The sequence below is a fragment of the Siphateles boraxobius genome, unplaced genomic scaffold, assembly GCF_051911475.1.
Source record: "Siphateles boraxobius isolate OS27281-9 unplaced genomic scaffold, OSU_SipBor_1 130, whole genome shotgun sequence".
Lineage (NCBI taxonomy): Eukaryota > Metazoa > Chordata > Actinopteri > Cypriniformes > Leuciscidae > Siphateles > Siphateles boraxobius.
This window is the reverse complement of record NW_027508734.1, coordinates 26928281-26943000: the sequence shown is the minus strand read 5'-3', so window position 1 is coordinate 26943000 and position 14720 is coordinate 26928281. Positions and strand designations below refer to the sequence as shown.

The window sequence follows — 14720 nt, the reverse complement described above, 5'->3', positions numbered from 1 at the left end:
ATATCCTTTGGTTTTACTCATTGTGATGGATGAATAAGGGAATTTGGCCTTTGTGTTTCCTCATATTTAAACTCCTGTGAAACAAGAAGTCATAGCTAGACAGTTTCATGTTCCTAGTCACCCTGGTGTGCTAAAAAAAAGGTAAACATTAATGGGAATATACTTCAGAGATATTTTACTCTTGAAACAATCTAGGGGTACCAATAATTGTGGCCAATGTGTTTTGGAGAAAAACATTTATTTCATAATGTGATTTCCCCCCCACTTTCAATTATTTTACTTCAATGAAAGGTTAGATTTTTGGCAATTTTTTGAATGAAAAATCAAAAGGATAAACGATGCAAATTTATTTTTGCCATAACTAATTAATAGCTGATTCCTGCTGTCGTCATTGGCGTTTGTTATGAATAACACAAGTGGTTAATATAGTTTGGCCTGTTTTTGTTTATTTACTACAGGTGTCCTCATTCTATCAAATACCATTTTAAAGCCCTTTACTGGCCAATAAATATTATGTTGTGAATGGATATAAACAGATTTGTTCTTTTGTTTCTCCAGAACAACTAATACATTTCTAAAATAATCTGAAAATTTCAGAGGCAACATTGAATTACAGTAAGTTACCTGCACCACATGCAAGTACTATATTACCAGGGCTCTCAAGTTTTGAAGACAGGCAAGAGTGACAAGTTTTTTCTGCTTGTGTTTCATTCAGTGAAAGGGAACAGTGACTGGGCTTGCATTATGCCTGAGATCTGCTTTTGGGTTCCACAGGCAGAAAGTCAAACAGGTTTGGAATGTCACAAGGCTGAGGAAATTATTTTAAGGTCACAACTATCACTTTAATAACATTACTAACAGAATTTTTTGTTCTTTTTAGGGACCTCGGTAAGCTGAAGTACAAGTTTGAAGTATAAAAATCCTCCTGTAGACCTGAAAATCATTGAAATTCCTGCCATCCACCAGAAAAGAGGAAAAACAAACGGAAAACAAAGCTGCTGCACCAAAATGTAACTGATAGTCCCACAGACTTGAGCTTTCAAGTTTGTCTTGGTAATACACAGTTTCAAAGTAGCTTCCACAACATTGCAATACATCTGTTCTAAGCAAAGTTGAGAAATGACATTGCAGATAAAATCCTGATATTGAACCATTTACCTCCCTTTTTTCTTCTTCCATATTGGCCTCTTACTATGTAAAAATTGTCAAAACAGACATAATAAACACACACAGTAACAAAAACAACTCTTTTAAATGTAAATTCTGTGATGATTTACTCACCCTCATGTCGTTTCAGAAATCATGAAGATTTTTAATTAAATCTGAGAGATTTCTTTCCCTCCATTGACAGTCTACTCATCTTTTATTCACATATAAATATTGATCAGCGAACTTAAACAGGACATAAGCTCTACTATACTTGCTTGAAGCACAAGAACAAACCTTATTGGGTCTTGCTTGAAGCTTGTGCTGCTAGAGATGTGCAGCGTCCCAATTGCCTATATACTACGCCCTAAAAGTATCCACTGTTTTTGTGGAAAAAAAGTACATACTTTTGAGTGTGTAGCAGAAGAGGAGGTAAACTTTTTGGGACATACTTTGTCATTATTGCGTCTTTAACGGACAGCTATGTCACTTAGTTACAGTACGTGCATCCTGTCACGGTTTAAACTGCCCTATCAATCAGCTTGTCAAAGTTAAAATCCTCCACATTCAATTTAATTCAATTTCCTACTGTTTCGAAGAGAAACGTTGATCTGCCAGTCGTGGGTCTTTCATGTGGAGAACTCCCATCATGAGTTTGCATCATGATGCATTTAAAAGTTAATGACCAAACATATCTTTACAAAAGTTCACAAAGCTGTTGCAGATGAAATATAATGTGGATAACATTGAATAAATATATGTTAATACTGATTATTAATCATTCAAACCCCTGTATCTAAACCCCTCTACTTAACTGTTAGCTTCGCACATCCGCCAATCAGAGAAGGAATCCGTTGTGTTTGTAGGTCTAATCGAATCCCCGTCGAATGCCGCGTTCCAGGCAACCTGTAACCCGTGTTTTTCCAACCTTATACCCGTGAAAGTGCACTGGAACGGCAGTCAAACCCGTGACTTCCAACCCGTGAACTCGTACTAGATCGATGTACTCCCAGTTACGAGCTCTGACGTCACATAGCCCGCGAAACCATACAAAACGTGGCCACAAGCCACACTCTCACACCACACCATGTTCTCACGCAGTGAAAAAATACATAGCGGAGCAGAGAGGACACTGACAACGTGATTATAGAAAGGACAGACCAGGTTACTTTTGATACGAAACAAAGTCTCACCTTTTAAATTTGTTTTTTTTTTAAAGAAATTTAAACAATAAATACCATTTTGTGGCTCTTTAATGTGTCTGACAGAACGCTGTAGAGCCTCAGTTAAAGCTGCTACTGAACTGATCATCTCTTCCTTCTAGTTAATTTCTAGTGAAGGAATACAACTTTGTCAAATGTTTAATTTAACTTCTAATACTATCATATATAAACTGAGAAAGTTCTGTAAATTGAATTTAGCATTCAGCTGTGGAGCACGAAAGTCCTGTCTTATTCTGTGTCTCTATATACAGCTGTCAGACGGGTTTTCTTTCTATTGTAAGTTAAATGAAACATGTTAGTGAAACTCTTGGAGACTCTCGCGAGCTTTTGTCTTAGCAAGAGAGAGTCCTGTCATTCCTGTTCTGGAGTCTCAGGGTTTGAATAGGTTTTTTCCCTCTCTCTTTTAATACAGGTTCCTAAACCTGTATATGAGTTTCCACCATCACAATGTAATCCCTCCCTCTTATAATGTATATATATTACAATGTTTGACTCAAGAAGTCAGACGATGTTGGTATGACTGCAGCGACAAGCAATAAAAGAACTTCTGCTTGGAAAACTTCCTCCGTCTCCTGGTCTGAGCTTCTAACTTTTATACAAGGAAAAAGTTCACTACAGATGGTGCCGTGACCCGGATATAATTAACTTCACCTGAATCCAGATTGGAATTCAAGCTCAAAGATCTGACTGCATTCCAGAGAGAATCTTACCTGAATCCAGAACTGAAATCTCCACTCAACAAAGACTGAGTTCCAGAACTGAATTCTGAAACTTCAAAGCTCAACAAAGAACAAACTTTTTTTGACTGAGTTCCAGACGGAATCCTTTCCGTATAAACAACGATTTGGTGAGTTTCACTCTATTCAAAGAACCACTGAAGACCAGTACAAATCTCTGCGCCGTCAGAGAACAGTTATCAGACAGCTGCAGTGTTTGGCTAACAAAATTACCCTTTAAAAGTTTATTTTAAAGATGAAAGTATAGCCTCTACGTTGCTAGAGAAGGTATCCTCTAAAGTTAGGGAAGGTTAACATTACGTGTTAATATTGGTGAACCTCTGTTCAAACAGGGATGTGTTTATCCTCTAAAAGTTAGGAAGGTGAAAGATCCTTTGCATTTTCCTTTTAGAGAAGATTAGCGTAACGTGCTAATATTTTGTGTGTTATCCTTTGCTCTGGGCAAGGAAGGTTAACTGTGTTATCGAGTGTAGCCTCTTTTGATCAGAGAAGATTTAGTGTTTTTGTTTGTTTTATCCTCTAAAAGTTAAGAAGGTGAAAGATCCTTTGCATTTTTCTTTTAGGGAAGATTAGCGTAACATGCTAATAGTTTGTGATGTGTTGGTTACAAGGAAGTTTAACAATAGTTGATTTGTGTTAACAAGCGTACCCTCTGTGATCAGAGAAGTTTAGTGTTTGTTTGTGTGGTAACAAAGAAATCCACAAAATGATTAAGAAAAGTGCTAGACTAATCTCCACAACTAAAAAAGGTGATCTTGCTACTCCTTTGTGGTCAGATAGCGAATTTAAAACACTGTTAGGAGAACAGATGGATCTAATAGTCACTGAAAAAGTTAGACAAGAACTAACACAGAAATATGAGATTCATCCAGATAAGATTTGGTCTGTAGAAGAGTGTAAAAAGGTTCTAGGAGCAAGTGTTCGCAAGAACAATGTGGAAGCAATTATCTGTTGTCACAGAGAATTTGGTTTAGCACTAGCTACAGAACAGTCTAAACGCAACTCAGAGCTAGAGAAACAGATCAATGAGCTCCGGGCTAAAGTTTCCTCTTTAACCAAGAAATTGAACCGCAACAAAGCTATAGGAAAAACTGATGTGGAAGAAGTAAGTCAGCCTGATAACAATTATCCTGATTTAAAAGCTTTCTTTGAAACAGATGTAGCCATCCAATCAGTAACTGATAAGCCTGTAGATTCAGTAAAGGTATGTGTCGCAAGAAGATCTCAGGGAATTGAGGGAACTGAAAGTGTTCCTCCCAACTCTTCTGTTGTCCAAAACCAAACCGTTGCCAAAGTGTTAAGACTTAAGGATATAGAAAAAATATCCCAAAACTTACCTTCAGTACGCACAGATTTTTCTGAATTTAGAAGGGCATTGATCAGTAAAATGCGTCTTTACGACATGTCGTTGGCAGAAGTCACACAGCTGATGTCACAAATTCTAACTGGATCTGAATTCAACAGTTTTGAGTCTGCTGTTACTTCTGAACTACAACATGCCAGAAAAGATAAACTGAGAGAGGGAGTTCTGAAAGCGTTGAAAAACATTGTTGGACCAAACATGGACTGGTAAAAGATCACTAGTTGTGTACAGAAGAAACATGAGAATGTTAGTGAGTACACTCAAAGATTTTGTCAGTCAGCAGCAGCATACAGTGGTATAGCTGACACTTCAGAGAAGGTGCTAGAAGATAATGGTCCCCTAGTTCGCACATGGTTTGATGGTCTGTTGTCAGAGCATAGAAAAGCATTGCCCTTCTTAGAAGTCACATGGTCCGCTAGAACCCTGCAAAACAACTTGGACAGGTTAGCTACTTGGGAAAGAGACTCTGATGTCAAGGCATGAGTAAAAATTGCAGCAGCATCCTTTAAGGTAAACACAGAGAATCAACAGAAATGCAAATGTCCTAAGAGAGAGGGCAGCAGTTGTTATTACTGTGGTAAACATGGACATTGGGGAAAAGAGTGTAGGAAAAACAAAAAGAACGTTAAACAAGTTAACAATGTTACTCATCTCCTACTCAGTCTGCTTGCTACTCTGAAGCAGCCCCTCCCCTCATCATTAAACTGGGGCAGCTGGTTGACGTGTTAACCATTTGGGCTGTGAGTGCTTAATTTCCCCAGTAATTTACAACAGAGATGAAAGACTGATTTTTGTTTAAAAGAACAAAAGGAAAGTGACGGTCTCAGCCTTCCTTTGGGGGACACTAGTTAAGTAGACTCACAGCCTTAAATGTTATGCTACAGCACAGGCCCTTCATCAATAATGGTGTTAGGTCAGGCTGTAAATGTAAAATGCCCTCATGCAGTGTCCACACTGACGAATGAAGAAAAATAAACTTCTGTCACCTCCTCCCATTGGAGAAATTGGTAAGCAACTCTCACAGCTCCGAACATTGTTTTACAGTGTGCACCAGTCAAGAACCCATCCTCATGTATGATGTCTGCTATGACTGAAGTTTTGTTAGAGGATGAAGGAGAAATTACTCACGATTGTGTTACGCTTACATATACACCTACGAGTGTAGTAAAAGAAACTCCCATATAGAATTCAGAATTTGAGTTGTTTGTTGACGGGTCAGCTCAAGTAATTGAAGGTAACAGACGAGCAGGTCATGCAGTAACGTCCACTCACGGAAGTGTTAGCTTCAGGACGTCTTCCAGATCATTTTTCAGCTCAAGCTGCAGAACTAGTAGCCCTAACAAGAGCATGCACGCTAGCTTCAGGATCGGTTGCTAATATCTACACAGATTCCAGATATGCTTTTGGGGTAATTCATGATTTTGGTGTCATTTGGCAAACCAGACAGTTTCTAACTTCTGCTGGATCCCCCATTAAGCATGCTGAATTAGTGAAAGATCTAATGTTTTCCATGAAACTTCCAAAGAAATTAGCAGTGATCAAAGTGAAAGCACATCTCACAACTAATACTACGGAAGCTAAAGGTGATGCTCTTGCTGATATGGCAGCTAAACAGGCTTGCTTCTATGCAACTGTACAAGTGTGTTCAGGTAGTGCAGCACAGAAGACAATTATGCCTCCTGAATCAATAATTGATCTGTACAAAGACGTTCCTCCATTAGAACCAAAGTGGCATGGGCCACATCAAGTGATGTTGATTACAGCAGCTGCAGTATTGTGTCAGGGAAGGAAAACCTGGACTCATTGTACACACTGTAAAGTCGTTCCCCCACCTACAGGGATAGGTTAGGACACGGAACCAGTGAGGAGCCCCGGGAAGGACCGAACGCAACAGGCTTCGGGGGTTAACCCTGGGGTGAACACTTCCCTCATAGGCCCTATCCTAGTCCATCCTTACCTCACTGTTCTTTAGGTGTCATAATTAAGAGATAGGGAAAGAAGGAACAACATAGCAGACTCAGAAAATGTACCACCCTAGTGTTTGAACCAATACTGCTCCACTGTTTAGCAGACTCAGAAAAGTTACAACCCTAGAACAAATACTGCTCTCCTGTCTTTGTTTTCTCTCTTCCTCTGTGCAGGTACAACTTGATGGCCCGAGACCCATATGCACCGACCTCCTCGCCTATGAAGACACAACCTCAAGAAACAACTAGACCCACTTCCGAGCCAACTACCACCAAAGGAAAAAAAATACACAACGCAGAGACGACGAAACCTTCAGTCATCCATCGACATGATCAAGATTGTCATACTACTACACATCATGAAGATCGCACAAAGTCCGGACTCCATAAACAACATATTCTTAGAGCTGATAAATATGTCAAAAACGCCTTGTTTGCTGGAAAGAACGTTTGCAGGTCACATCCGAAGATGGTTGCATTCCAGGACTCACTTGTGCACAAACATGATGGTCCAACAAGACATTCTTGATCTTTCAGCAAAATTACACCAGATGACTGAAGATAATTCTTCATGGTTCGGAAACTTGATTGGTAAACCCTGGCTGTGGATAAAGGAAATAGCAATTATGTTGTTGTTTGTTCTACTGGCGTACTATCTATGCGTCCACAGTATCAAGTGTTTTATTCAACATATGAATCACGCCTCTCACGAGAAAATCACAGTTCCTACCAGAAAAGACTATTATCCGTAAGAACTTCACAAACCCTGATTGCATGTTTGTTTTCTGTGTCAGCATGCAATTACAGAAAAGCAAACACAGAGCGCATTATGTGCCTGTAACTATCACAAGTTGCAAGAATGAATTTTAATTTTTTAAATTTGTATATAGTGTGGGAGTTATTTAGAACTCCAAAAGGGGGAATTGAAGGAATACAACTTTGTCAAATGTTTAATTTAACTTCTAATACTATCATATATAAACTGAGAAAGTTCTGTAAATTGAATTTAGCATTCAGCTGTGGAGCAGGTTTCAGCAGGTGTCAGCAGGTTTCTCTGCTGCTTTCTTCACACATTTGTCTGCCAATTCATTATCTCCACCTATATGAGCTGACAAAGGAACTTCTTCTTCTATTTGTAAATGGCGGTTGACAACTATTGGATTGGAGTTACATATTTTCTATAAAATTCAATTCTTTTTAAAAGCCCTGTATTCTTTAAAAACAAAAAAGAAAAATCTTCCCAGCATATCTTTGTAAAATATTCCTGTATTCAAAGATAATTTCATTGGCTTCTACTTGAGCAATAAGCCTCTGCCTATCTTGATGATATTTTTGACAATGAATCAATACATGCTCTGTTTCTGGGCTACACCTGAGACAATACCCACAGTTACCATCAGCATGCTTTTTAATTAGAAATAAGGTACTATTAAGTCTGGTATGCCCAATTCTCAGCCTGGACTATACCTACAATCTTTTTTACTTTAGGCTGTATACTAAAAAGATGTCTCCCAAATGATTCATTATCCCAAAAGAATTGCCATTTTTCATAAGTTCTTGTTTTAATAATGCTCTTAACCTCTGCTTTGCTGTATTCTATCTCCACATCAATGTTGTCTTTACCTGCTGCTTTCTTAGCATATATATCAGCCAGCTCATTCCCCTCCAACCCTATGTGGGCTGGAACCCATAAGAAGGAACATTTTAAACCCGCCTTTTGCAATCCACTCGCCAACTGTACAATATCAAGAATAATGCCTTTCCTGGATCCTGAGTGGGAATTCTGGATACTTAGAAGAGCAGAACAAGAGCCAGATGCTATAACTACTTGTTTATTACCCCCATAACTTTCTACCCATAACAGGGCAAACAATATAGCTACAAGCTCTACCGTATATACAGCCAAATCATCATTTAGCCTTTTGCCTACAGCCAACCCCAATTCAGGCACCACATGCACCACTCCCACCCTTTTATCAGTTATTTTCGAAGCATCTGTAAATATGATCATGTCCTGCCTGTATTGTTCTGCTATATATCTACTAACTCTCCATTTGTCCACTTCATTATCCTGCTTTTCTTCAAGTACCCCTAGATCCACTTTTAGTTCCTCAAAAGTCCAAGGGGGAACTGTAGAGTATGGTACTGTAGTACAGATTAAAAGTTCACTTAACCCCATATTCTCAACTTTCTGTTTGATAGACCACCCAAAGCTTTTAACTCCCTCATTCAGTCACTCTTGACAATTTCTTAAGTCTGGCTGTGCAATGTGATCATCATTATGTCCCATAAGATTAGCCCAATACACTAGTACAAGCTGCTCTCTTCTCAAATACAAGGGCATCTCCCCCACCTCCACTTGGATGGACAAAGGAACTGAGGAAAACACAGGACTAAATACACAGTGACTAACGAGTTAATTAACAAGACACACCTGAACTTAAACTCAACACAATCTGTTACTATTGAAACAAACAGGCAGGGAAACTGAGAGAACTGGGGCCCGTTTCAATAAGGAGGTTCAACCAACTCTGAGTTAAAACTTGAACTCTGAGTTGACTTACCCTGAGATGGGAAACTCTGAGTTTTCGGTTACAGAACAGCTGAAATGAGTAAGTTCAATCAACTCTAAGTTGACTGACTCTGAGTTAAGCGCGTGCACCACAACTATAAAAAGCCATTATCAATGGAGCGCAGATATTATGAGTCACCATGGTAACAGCGCCAGACAAAAATAGGTCAGCATATTTCTTACCAGCAGTATGCAACATTTTTTTAAGCAAAAGGGGAGCAGCGGCGATCAAGAGAGTTGGTTTGGGAGAAAATAGTTGCTCAAGTCAATGTAATTACTGTAATTACTAGTATGTAAATACTGTAATTTAATTAAAGGGATTACTCTTAATTCTTCTGTAATACAAAGTAAGATATGATGTCATTGCATTAAATACTGCATAGACTATAGAACATTTCTGTATAAAACAATAGTCAATTTAACATAACATTTTTTAAAGGTATATTTTTAATGTAACCTTCTCTCTCTACACTCTGATCAATTCAAGAATAATTCATGCAATTGTATATTGTTAATTTGAAAGCATTAAAAGTGCAGTTTATTGTCTCTTTTTGTATTGTTCAAGTGGTTGAGGTTGATTTGGGATTTATAAAGTAATTAGTAATAAGTAGACCAATACTTTCTAGAGCATGGAGTCTCTATGAGTCGCCCGCCGAGCACGTTCTATAAATAGCCTGAATTGTAATCTTTCATTTAGTTTAGTTTTTTTATTATTTATGATGATGGCATAAAATGAGAAAATAACTAATGGTAATATTTCATATACCATTAAAACATAATAAAATAATAAAATAATTTAAAATATTTAGAATCTGCACGTCGAGCACGTAAAAAAAAAAAAAACGTAACGTAACTTCTGTGAGTTGAGGCGGTCGCGGGCAGACGGTACATACATAAGATAAATTGAACTAAAAAAAAGAAAAAAAGATTAATTATGGCTGATGATGCAGGTCATGCAAAAAAGAAGAAGACTTATTATTTTAACGAGGAGTGGGAGACAGAATTCCTCTTCACTAACGTTAAAGATAAAGCTGTATGCCTCATCTGTGGAGCTAGCATTGCGGTTGCCAATGGTCTATGGCAGGGGTCTCCAACACGTCCCTCGCCTGATTGGAGCAAGCTCACCAAGCGTCTTTTGCGATTTTCACATATCGCGTCTTTTGTGCGCTCAAGTTTGTTATTTCAAATGTAGGAAGCTCATAATTGAAGTGACGCGCTCATTTTTTCCAGGTGCAGCGAGATGAAAAATCCATTAGCTACTAAAACGTCCCGGGTTACGTATGTAACCCTAGTTCCCCGAAGGGACGGACGCTGCGTGAAATCGCAGTGGGAACGCCCTCAGCGTGACGCGTCTGAAGCATGAATGAAATCAGTCAATGGAGAGAATGAGCGTACGGCGAGTGACGTCATCGACCAGGAAGCTATAAATATCCCCTGAGTACACAATACGCCAGCTTAAAAGTTACTGAAGCAGCGACCCAAGGGGATGCCGAGAGTATGGCAGGACACGCAGCGTCCGTCCCTTCGGGGAACTAGGGTTACATACGTAACCCGGGACGTTCCCCTTCAGGGACTACCGCTGCGTGAAATCGCAGTGGGAACGCAATACCCACATCCCCATATGACCAAATCCCCGTCGTGTGTCATTAGGAGACACAAACCGACGAGAGAACCTGAGCCCCGGGAGTGGAGCTAAGATCGAGGGAATAAAATCTAACGAAAGTGTGCGGTGAGGACCAGCCTGCCGCATCACAAACGTCCTGAAGAGAAGCTCCTGAAAGAAGAGCTGTAGAAGCAGCCATACTCCGGGTGGAATGAGCCCTTACAGCCAAAGGTGAAGGCTGATGGGCCGAACCATAAGCAAGTGGGATGGCCTCGACCACCCACTTGCTCATCCTTTTTCTAGATGCAGGACACCCTTTCTTAGGTGACCCAAACAGACGAACAGTTGTTCCGATCTCCTCCACAGGGCAGCTCTGTGGACGTAAGCATCAAAACCCAAACTGGGCACAGCAAATTAATTTTCTCCTGGTCTGACGTCAGAAAAGGCGGAGGACAGAAAACCTGCAGAACTATAGGTCTAACTGAAACAGTTGGAACCTTATGAACATAACCTGGTCTCGGAAAGAGAAAGGCCTTAACCAACCAGGAGCAAATTCCAGGCACGAGGGAGCCACCGAAAGTGCTTGAATATCTCCAATTCTTTTTAGAGATGAGATAGCGAGAAGAAGGATAGTCTTTAGAGTAAGAAACTTTTCCGAAACTTCCTCGATGGGCTCGAAAGGAGCAAGGGAGAGACCTTCTAAGATGACGGCCAGATCCCAAGCTGGTACCCTTTTGCGAACTGCAGGCCTCAGCCTCAAGGTGACACGAAGGAAGTGAGACATAAGCGGGTGTTTCCCGAGGGAACCTCCACTTGAAGGGGTGTGGTAAGCAGCTAAGGCCGCCACATACACCTTCAGTGTGGAGTGGGATAACCCTGTGGAGAGACGGTCCTGCAGGAAATCCAGGACTGTACCAACCGGGCAGTTAACTGGGTCCTGCTGGCGCTCTCCACACCAAGAGGTGAAAAGTTTCCACCTCGCGGCATATAACTTCCTCGTGGAGGGAGCTCTGGATTGGAGGATGGTCTCAACGACCTCAGCCGAGAGACCAGAATCTATGAGCTGGGCCCCCTCAGAGGCCAAGCCCACAGCCTCCATAGCTCTAGACGGGGGTGAAGGATCGACCCACTCGCCTGAGAGAGCAGATCTCTCCTGATCGGTATCTCTAGGGGAGAGCCGTTGGGGAGAGACACTAGGTCCGCAAACCATACCCGGGCCGACCAGAACGGGGCTATTAGCAGGAGACTGAGCCCGTCCCGGCGAACCCTCTCCAGAACTCCTGGGAGCAGAGCGATCGGGGGAAAAGCGTACAAGCGTGACCTCGGCCACGGATGTACCATCGCATCCAACCCCAGCGGGGCTGGATGGCTGAGAGAGAACCACAGCGGGCAGTGTGATGTTTCTCGAGAAGCAAATAGGTCTACCTCGGCAAGACCGAAATGTTTCCATAGGAGTTCCACCACCTCGGGGTGAAGACTCCATTCCCCGGGCCTCGGCCCCTGTCTTAACAGGATGTCTGCCCCCTGATTTAAATACCCCGGGAGATAAAAGCTCTCAGAGAAAGAATTTTCCCCTGGGACCATAGAAGGATCTGACGTGCCAGTTTGTAAAGCGGGCGAGAATGCAAACCCCCCTGATGGTTGATATAAGAAACCACCGATGTGTTGTCTGTCTGGACAAGAACATGGTGGCCCCTTAGGTCTGGGAGGAAGTGTTTCAGAGCCTGAAACACCGCCAACATCTCTAGGCAGTTTAAGTGCCACAGACGATGATGGTCCTCCCATAGACCCTGAGCCCACCCGTGAGAGAGGCATCTGTCATTAGCATAACGCGACGACAAGGAGCTCCTAACACAGGGCCTTGGGACAGAAACCAAGGATCTTTCCACATGATCAGGGCGTGATGACACCGTCGTAAACTCACAATCATGCGAAGCGGATTTGCCCTCGGGGAGAATCCCTTGGTCCTGAGCCACCACTGTAACAGTCTCATGTGCAAGAGGCCAAGAGGTATCACGTTGGACACAGCTGCCATGAGACCTAGCAGTCTCTGGAACTGTTTTACAGTGGATGACTGGCCTAGCTTGACCTGATCTACTGCAGCGAGAATCAAAGCAATACGAGCAGGTGACAATCGTGCCTGCATCGTCGTTGAATCCCACACTACACCTAGAAAAGTGGTTCTCTGTAATGGAGAAAGAACACTCTTTTTGGCGTTGAGCCTCAGCCCCAGTCACTTGATATGAGCAAGAACGACATCTCGGTGCCGAACCGCCTGTTGTTCCGATTGAGCTAGAATCAAGCAATCGTCTATATAGTACAGAAAGCGGATGCCCTGTAACCTCAGCGGGGCTATAGCAGCCTCCGTACACTTCGTGAATGTTCGGGGTGACAGTGCTAGGCCGAACGGAAGAACCCGATATTGGTAGGCTTCGCCCCCGAAAGCGAACCTCAGGAACTTCCTGTGTTGAGGGAGGATAGATACATGGAAGTAAACGTCCTTTAGATCTATCATGACAAACCAGTCCTCGGATCTGATTTGAACATCCCCAGTGACAGACACAGCGCCCTGTAACGTACTGGCAGGGAACAGCTGGTCTGGGCACTCCACAACCCTCCTCGGAGGGGGCGAGCGTCCCTCTGGAAATCGCTCGCCGAGTCTCTCTACGCCCTGTGAAGGCAGGGTTAGTAGAGCAGACCACTGAGGGCATCGGAAAAGACAGGGCACCGTGTTCTTGTGCAGTGAACTCAGGTCTTTCACGATAGGGACCACCCTCAGAGCCCTGACGTTCAGCACGTCAGGATTTTTTTTTTTTTCGATGAAGTAGTATCCTAACTCCCTGCTGGGTGGGGGACCCATTCCGCCAGGAGCTCTACTAAGGGAACCAGCCTCTCGAGGCTGGCCTCCGGATGAACATTCCGAGTGACAGACACAGCGCCCTGTAACATACTGGCAGGAAACAGCTGGTCTGAGCACTCCACAACCCTCCTTGGAGGGGGCGAGCGTCCCTCGGGAAATCGCTCGCCGAGTCTCTCTACGCCCTGTATAGGCAGGGTTAGTAGAACAGACCCCTGAGGGCATCGAGAAAGACAGGGCACCGTGTTTTTGTGCGGTGAACTCAAGTTTTTCCCGATGGGGACCACCCTCAGAGTCCTGACGTTCAGCCCGTCAGGACTTTTTCGACGCGGCCTTTCTGGCGACAATGACTGTCCTCAGATCAGTCCTGCCCCGAGAAGGCCGCGCCGGAGAGCACCCCGCCTCATCCCTCCAGTTTCTCTGCAGGGGGGCACGAGACGTGACACTCCGCTTCTGCTGTGCTCTTTTTGAAGACGAACTCGACGAAAGACTTTGCTCTGGTTGAACATTCTGCGTGACAGACACAGTGCCCTGTAACGGCGCACCGGCAGGGAACGACTGGTCTGAACACACTAGAACCCTCCTTAGAGGCGGCGAGCGTCCCTCGGGAAAGCACTCGCCAGACCCTTCTACGCCCTGTTTCGGCAGGGTTAGTAGGACGGGCCCCTGAGGGCGCCGGGAGAGACAGGGCACCCTTAAGGGAGGTGAACGCAAGTCTCTCTCGGCGGGGACCCCCCTCAGATTTCCTTTGAGCAGGTCGGCCTGAAAAGCCTGCATAAAAGTCATCGTATGCAAACATGCAGCCGCCTGCCGAGCCACCGAGTAAGCCTTCCCCACCAGCACAGAGGTATATTTATTTATTTATTTATTTATTTTTTGGTGGAAGAGCGATGAAGCAGGAGAGAGATAGCTCGCAAGCGTCTCCTCCACCTACAGTATCGTCACATAACCAGCAGATTTAGCACCAACAATGTTACCATAAGCATTGGACTGATTTGTGTAAATTCTGCTTGAAACCGGTCTAACCCAGGTCTTTGAAACCTCAGCATGAAGATCTGGGAAGAACGGTAAGCACCGGCTAGAAGGTTGAGGTCGTGCAGACAGAAATCTATCATCTAGATTGCTTTTAATTCTAGAAACCTGTCTATCAGCTGGCCACTCAGTACTGTTATTTTTTTATTTTATTTTTTTTAGCTTTTCAACAGCCCGAGATAATACATCCATCAAACCTTCTTCATTTGCAGTATAATGT

The 14720-nt window shown here is 42.8% G+C and overlaps 1 long non-coding RNA gene across 1 annotated transcript; it reads left to right on the top strand.

Moving 5' to 3' along the window:
* Positions 1 to 3020: 3020 nt before the first annotated feature.
* LOC143737450 (uncharacterized) lies at positions 3021 to 6730 on the top strand. Its single transcript, XR_013203657.1, has 2 exons — positions 3021 to 3216; positions 6611 to 6730. It is a non-coding gene; the product is annotated as an uncharacterized LOC143737450 (long non-coding RNA).
* The last annotated feature ends 7990 nt before the right edge of the window (positions 6731 to 14720 follow it).